This window comes from Leptodactylus fuscus, chromosome 4, assembly GCF_031893055.1.
Source record: "Leptodactylus fuscus isolate aLepFus1 chromosome 4, aLepFus1.hap2, whole genome shotgun sequence".
Classification (NCBI taxonomy): domain Eukaryota; kingdom Metazoa; phylum Chordata; class Amphibia; order Anura; family Leptodactylidae; genus Leptodactylus; species Leptodactylus fuscus.
In genome coordinates, this window is record NC_134268.1 from 40,824,344 (window position 1) to 40,829,343 (window position 5,000).

Below are 5,000 nucleotides of genomic sequence, written 5' to 3' on the forward strand. Positions count from 1 at the left end.
AGATGTTCAGCCTGTGTTGCCCTGTAAATTGGTCTGCAGGTTACTAGCTATGGCCTCCAGCCGGGCGGGTGGCCCAGATGCTATGGAAATTAAGCCTGCTATTATTAAAAGTAAAAAGCCACAACGCTGGTGGCCACCACGCCCGCTGCAGCTGCAGCTGCTAAGAGTGATAGCGGTACGAATGAGAATACTAGGATTTTGCAAGGAATAAAGAGTGCAAGAGAGAAAGCGAATGTAAAAGAAGCAAGTGTGCAGTGTAAAAAGTGAATGTAAAAATGGCATAGAGGAGAGTTACCCCCTGCTGTTGGAAGTGAGGAAAAGCAAAAGCCTACAGCACCTGGTATTCCCAGGCAGTCTCCCATCCAAGTACTAACCAGGCCCAACCCTGCTTAGCTTCCAAAATCAGATGAGATCGGGCGTTTTCAGGGTGGTGTGGCCGCAGGCAGAGACAGGCGTCTCACTTACTCCTCTTCTACTTTGCAGCCTGGCTGCCGGCAGCTCTTTGCACTACTCCAAGCTAGGCCTTTTACTTCACTTTTTGCCTTCTCTTAAGGGAACTTCATATTCCAGCAGGAGCAGTGCAAGGGCTGGGGGCGGCCCTTATACCCACAGGTGTGGTTCAGCAACCAGTCACAGGCCGCAGCCGCCCTCTTTCAAAAGGGCTGGGCGCAGGGTCTGCGCAGGGCTAAGAAACCATCCCGGGGGTGAAAGAAAGAGCAAGCTGGGCCGGAGCCCGTTGTCCAGGAGTCGGCTAAGAAAGAAGGTGAGATGGTTGCCCGTGCCTGGAAGCGAAGCTGCTTTTCAGTCGGCTTCTCTTTTCCTAGGGCGCGTTGCCTGCAAAGATGTTCAGCCTGTGTTGCCCTGTAAATTGGTCTGCAGGTTACTAGCTATGGCCTCCAGCCCGGCGGGAGGCCCAGATGCTATGGAAATGAAGCCTGCTATTATTAAAAGTAAAAAGCCACAACGCTGGTGGCCACCACGCCCGCTGCGGCTGCAGCTGCTAAGAGTGATAGAGGTACGAATGAGAATACTAGGATTTTGCAAGGACTAAAGAGTGCAAGAGAGAAAGCGAATGTAAAAGAAGCAAGGGTGCAGTGTAAAAAGTGAATGTAAAAATGGCATAGAGGAGAGTGACCCCCTGCTGGTGGAAGTGAGGAAAAGCAAAAGCCTACAGCACCTGGTATTCCCGGGCGGTCTCCCATCCAAGTACTAACCAGGCCCGACCCTGCTTAGCTTCCGAGATCAGACGAGATCGGGCGTGTTCAGGGTGGTGTGGCCGTAGGCAGAGACAAGCCTCTCACTTACTCCTCTTCTACTTTGCAGCCTGGCTGCCGGCAGCTCTTTGCACTACTCCAAGCTAGGCCTTTTACTTAACTTTTTGCCTTCTCTTAACTGAACTTTATATTCCAGCAGGAGCAGTGCAAGGACTGGGGGCGGCCCTTATACCCACAGGTGTGGTTCAGCAACCAGTCACAGGCCGCAGCCGCCCTCTTTCAAAAGGGCTGGGCGCAGGGTCTGCGCAGGGCTAAGAAACCATCCCGGGGGTGAAAGAAAGAGCAAGCTGGGCCGGAGCCCGTTGTCCAGGAGTCGGCTGAGGAAGAAGGTGAGATGGTTGCCCGTGCCTGGAAGCGAAGCTGCTTTTCAGTCGGCTTCTCTTTTCCTAGGGCGCAAAGATGTTCAGCCTGTGTTGCCCTGTAAATTGGTCTGCAGGTTACTAGCTATGGCATCCAGCCCGGCGGGAGGCCCAGATGCTATGGAAATGAAGCCTGCTATTATTAAAAGTAAAATGCCACAACGCTGGTGGCCACCATGCCCGCTGCGGCTGCAGCTGCTAAGAGTGATAGCGGTACGAATGAGAATACTAGGATTTTGCAAGGACTAAAGAGTGCAAGAGAGAAAGCGAATGTAAAAGAAGCAAGTGTGCAGTGTAAAAAGTGAATGTAAAAATGGCATAGAGGAGAGTGACCCCCTGCTGGTGGAAGTGAGGAAAAGCAAAAGCCTACAGCACCTGGTATTCCCAGGCGGTCTCCCATCAAAGTACTAACCAGGCCCGACCCTGCTTAGCTTCCGAGATCGGGCGTGTTCAGGGTGGTGTGGCCGTAGGCAGAGACAGGCCTCTCACTTACTCCTCTTCTACTTTGCAGCCTGGCTGCCGGCAGCTCTTTGCACTACTCCACGCTAAGCCTTTTTCTTCACTTTTTGCCTTCTCTTAAGGGAACTTCATATTCCAGCAGGAGCAGTGCAAGGGCTGGGGGCGGCCCTTATACCCACAGGTGTGGTTCAGCAACCAGTCACAGGCCGCAGCCGCCCTCTTTCAAAAGGGCTGGGCGCAGGGTCTGCGCAGGGCTAAGAAACCATCCCGGGGGTGAAAGAAAGAGCAAGCTGGGCCGGAGCCCGTTGTCCAGGAGTCGGCTAAGGAAGAAGGTGAGATGGTTGCCCGTGCCTGGAAGCAAAGCTGCTTTTCAGTCGGCTTCTCTTTTCCTAGGGCGTGTTGCCTGCAAAGATGTTCAGCCTGTGTTGCCCTGTAAATTGGTCTGCAGGTTACTAGCTATGGCCTCCAGCCCGGCGGGAGGCCCAGATGCTATGGAAATGAAGCCTGCTATTATTAAAAGTAAAAAGCCACAACGCTGGTGGCCACCACGCCCGCTGCGGCTGCAGCTGCAGCTGCTAAGAGTGATAGCGATACGAATGAGAATACTAGGATTTTGCAAGGACTAAAGAGTGCAAGAGAGAAAGCGAATGTAAAAGAAGCAAGTGTGCAGTGTAAAAAGTGAATGTAAAAATGGCATAGAGGAGAGTGACCCCCTGCTGGTGGAAGTGAGGAAAAGCAAAAGCCTACAGCACCTGGTATTCCCAGGCGGTCTCCCATCCAAATACTAACCAGGCCCGACCCTGCTTAGCTTCCGAGATCAGACAAGATCGGGCGTGTTCAGGGTGGTGTGGCTGTAGGCAGAGTCAAGCTTCTCACTTACTCCTCTTCTACTTTGCAGCCTGGCTGCCGACAGCTCTTTGCACTACTCCACGCTCGGCCTTTTTCTTCACTTTTTGCCTTCTCTTAAGAGAACTTCATATTCCAGCAGGAGCAGTGCAAGGGCTGGTGGCGGCCCTTATACCCACAGGTGTGGTTCAGCAACCAGTCACAGGCCGCAGCCGCCCTCTTTCAAAAGGGCTGGGCGCAGGGTCTGCGCAGGGCTAAGAAACCATCCCGGGGGTGAAAGAAAGAGCAAGCTGGGCCGGAGCCCGTTGTCCAGGAGTCGGCTAAGGAAGAAGGTGAGATGGTTGCCCGTGCCTGGAAGCGAAGCTGCTTTTCAATCGGCTTCTCTTTTCCTAGGACGCGTTGCCTGCAAAGATGTTCAGCCTGTGTTGCCCTGTAAATTGGTCTGCAGGTTACTAGCTATGGCCTCCAGCCCGGCGGGAGGCCCAGATGCTATGGAAATGAAGCCTGCTATTATTAAAAGTAAAAAGCCACAACGCTGGTGGCCACCACGCCCGCTGCGGCTGCAGCTGCTAAGAGTGATAGAGGTAAGAATGAGAATACTAGGATTTTGCAAGGACTAAAAAGTGCAAGAGAGAAAGCGAATGTAAAAGAAGCAAGTGTGCAGTGTAAAAAGTGAATGTAAAAATGGCATAGAGGAGAGTGACCCCCTGCTGGTGGAAGTGAGGAAAAGCAAAAGCCTACAGCACCTGGTATTCCCAGGCGGTCTCCCATCCAAGTACTAACCAGGCCCGACCCTGCTTAGCTTCCAAGATCAGACGAGATCGAGTATGTTCAGGGTGGTGTGGCCGTAGGCGGAGACAGGCCTCTCACTTACTCCTCTTCTACTTTGCAGCCTGGCTGCCGGCAGCTCTTTGCACTACTCCACGCTAAGCCTTTTTCTTCACTTTTTGCCTTCTCTTAAGGGAACTTCATATTCCAGCAGGAGCAGTGCAAGGGCTGGGGGCGGCCCTTATACCCACAGGTGTGGTTCAGCAACCAGTCACAGGCCGAAGCCGCCCTCTTTCAAAAGGGCTGGGCGCAGGGTCTGCGCAGGGCTAAGAAACCATCCCGGGGGTGAAAGAAAGAGCAAGCTGGGCCGGAGCCCGTTGTCCAGGAGTCGGCTGAGGAAGAAGGTGAGATGGTTGCCCGTGCCTGGAAGCGAAGCTGCTTTTCAGTCGGCTTCTCTTTTCCTAGGGCGCGTTGCCTGCAAAGATGTTCAGCCTGTGTTGCCCTGTAAATTGGTCTGCAGGTTACTAGCTATGGCCTCCAGCCCGGCGGGAGGCCCAGATGCTATGGAAATGAAGCCTGCTATTATTAAAAGTAAAAAGCCACAACGCTGGTGGCCACCATGCCCGCTGCGGCTGCAGCTGCTAAGAGTGATAGCGGTACGAATGAGAATACTAGGATTTTGCAAGGACTAAAGAGTGCAAGAGAGAAAGCGAATGTAAAAGAAGCAAGTGTGCAGTGTAAAAAGTGAATGTAAAAATGGCATAGAGGAGAGTGACCCCCTGCTGGTGGAAGTGAGGAAAAGCAAAAGCCTACAGCACCTGGTATTCCCAGGCGGTCTCCCATCCAAGTACTAACCAGGCCCGACCCTTCTTAGCTTCCAAGATCAGACGAGATCGGGCGTGTTCAGGGTGGTGTGGCCGTAGGCAGAGACAGGCCTCTCACTTACTCCTCTTCTACTTTGCAGCCTGGCTGACGGCAGCTCTTTGCACTACTCCACGCTAGGCCTTTTTCTTCACTTTTTGCCTTCTCTTAAGGGAACTTCATATTCCAGCAGGAGCAGTGCAAGGGCTGGGGGCGGCCCTTATACCCACAGGTGTGGTTCAGCAACCAGTCACAGGCCGCAGCCGCCCTCTTTCAAAAGGGCTGGGCGCAGGGTCTGCGCAGGGCTAAGAAACCATCCCGGGGGTGAAAGAAAGAGCAAGCTGGGCCGGAGCCCGTTGTCCAGGAGTCGGCTAAGGAAGAAGGTGAGATGGTTGCCCGTGCCTGAAAGCGAAGCTGCTTTTCAGTCGGCTTC

At 53.4% G+C, this 5,000-nt stretch overlaps 5 non-coding genes and 1 pseudogene across 5 annotated transcripts; all 6 read right to left on the minus strand.

The window, feature by feature from the left end:
• Positions 1 to 325: 325 nt before the first annotated feature.
• Positions 326 to 444, minus strand: LOC142202052 (5S ribosomal RNA). The gene has a single exon (XR_012715930.1). It is a non-coding gene; the product is annotated as a 5S ribosomal RNA (ribosomal RNA).
• Positions 445 to 1,165: 721 nt separating this feature from the next.
• Positions 1,166 to 1,284, minus strand: LOC142201643 (5S ribosomal RNA). The gene has a single exon (XR_012715567.1). It is a non-coding gene; the product is annotated as a 5S ribosomal RNA (ribosomal RNA).
• Positions 1,285 to 1,996: 712 nt separating this feature from the next.
• Positions 1,997 to 2,105, minus strand: LOC142202202 (5S ribosomal RNA; annotated as a pseudogene).
• A 727-nt stretch (positions 2,106 to 2,832) lies between these two features.
• Positions 2,833 to 2,951, minus strand: LOC142202012 (5S ribosomal RNA). The gene has a single exon (XR_012715891.1). It is a non-coding gene; the product is annotated as a 5S ribosomal RNA (ribosomal RNA).
• A 721-nt stretch (positions 2,952 to 3,672) lies between these two features.
• Positions 3,673 to 3,791, minus strand: LOC142201948 (5S ribosomal RNA). The gene has a single exon (XR_012715830.1). It is a non-coding gene; the product is annotated as a 5S ribosomal RNA (ribosomal RNA).
• A 721-nt stretch (positions 3,792 to 4,512) lies between these two features.
• On the minus strand, positions 4,513 to 4,631 carry LOC142202017 (5S ribosomal RNA). Its single transcript, XR_012715896.1, has one exon. It is a non-coding gene; the product is annotated as a 5S ribosomal RNA (ribosomal RNA).
• Positions 4,632 to 5,000: the final 369 nt, after the last annotated feature.